Source organism: Bison bison, unplaced genomic scaffold, assembly GCF_000754665.1.
Source record: "Bison bison bison isolate TAMUID 2011002044 unplaced genomic scaffold, Bison_UMD1.0 scf7180017864357, whole genome shotgun sequence".
Classification (NCBI taxonomy): domain Eukaryota; kingdom Metazoa; phylum Chordata; class Mammalia; order Artiodactyla; family Bovidae; genus Bison; species Bison bison.
Genome location: NW_011494929.1, coordinates 963,891 through 965,285, shown reverse-complemented (window position 1 = coordinate 965,285; position 1,395 = coordinate 963,891).

Here is a 1,395-nt window from a genome sequence, read left to right as displayed (position 1 = left end):
ATATTATTAAAATGTAGACAACTTTCCCTAACTAGTGTGAGAAAAATTTGCATGCAGTCAATTTTTGTTCTGCTAAAGAATCTTGCTTCCAAGACATCAGAGTACAGAAAGATATTCTTGCAGTTAATACACTGCTATGTGGGAAAATGTATAGTTTCCCATGTGCAAGGGCTCATGATATCATCGAGTGACATTTAGCAGCACTTACCTCTTGGCTGCTAATTCATCACTTTGCATGATACATTTCTTACATAAAAACTAAGACATAGGGAAGTTTACAGTTGGTATGTTCTTGTGGGATGATAGCATGGTTAACATAAGAGTAATAAACGCAGACTTCGAATGTACAGAGACAGCCATATTTTCACCCTCTAACATTTGCCCACACTTCATACTTCCATGCTGAACAATTACAGAAGGAAAAAAAACAGTGCACCATGGAAAAAAGTAGTATAAAAATAGATAACACTAAGTACAGTTGCTATATGGTATACCATTCACTATATGACAGTTCTATTTTTTCTGGGTAGTTACTTTAAATACCACTTAGTGAACAAGGCAATACATTCATTTTGGAAGAGATTTGCACTTCTAGGCAGTATTATAAAACACGTTTTAAATCAAAGAGATTGACTATACAGCATTTCAAATTGAAAATTTTCTTATTTTTCCTGACACATTACAAATAAAATCATATTTTTCTCCAGATTGCCACTGAATATTTTGAAGTGCCATAATGTGAATGCTGGTTGCTTAAGTGAGTTTAAATTTTATTAAATTCATGATCACATCACTGCTACTTTTTATCTCCTCACACATGTAACAGGGGCAGAGGATACAGCTGAATACTTCACACCTGACAGACCTTGAAAGGTCGTTGAAAAAACAAATATGTGTGTACTCAGTCAGTTCAGTCGTGACTGACTCATTGCAACCTTATAGACTCTGTCCATGGGATTCTCCAGGCAAGAATACTGGAGTGGGTTGCCATGCCCTCCTCCGGGGGAATTCCCAACCCAGGGATCAAACTTGAGTCTCCTGTGTCTCCTGCATTGCAGGTGGATTCTTTACCCATTGAGACACCACAATAGAAAATTGAGCTAATTTGGTAAGCAGGCTATTCAGTAAAGTATAAACATATATAACAATACTAGTGAATAGATATTCAGTCAGTTCAGTTCAGTTCAGTTGCTCATTCGTGTCCGACTCTTTGTGACCCCATGAGTTGCAGCACGCCAGGCCTCCCTGTTCATCACCAACTCCCAGAGTTCACTCAAACTCATGTCCATCGAATCAGTGATGTCATCCAGTCATCTCATCCTCTACCGTCCCCTTCTCCTCCTGCCCCCAATCCCTCCCAGCATCAGGGTCTTTTCCAATAAGTCAACTCTTCGC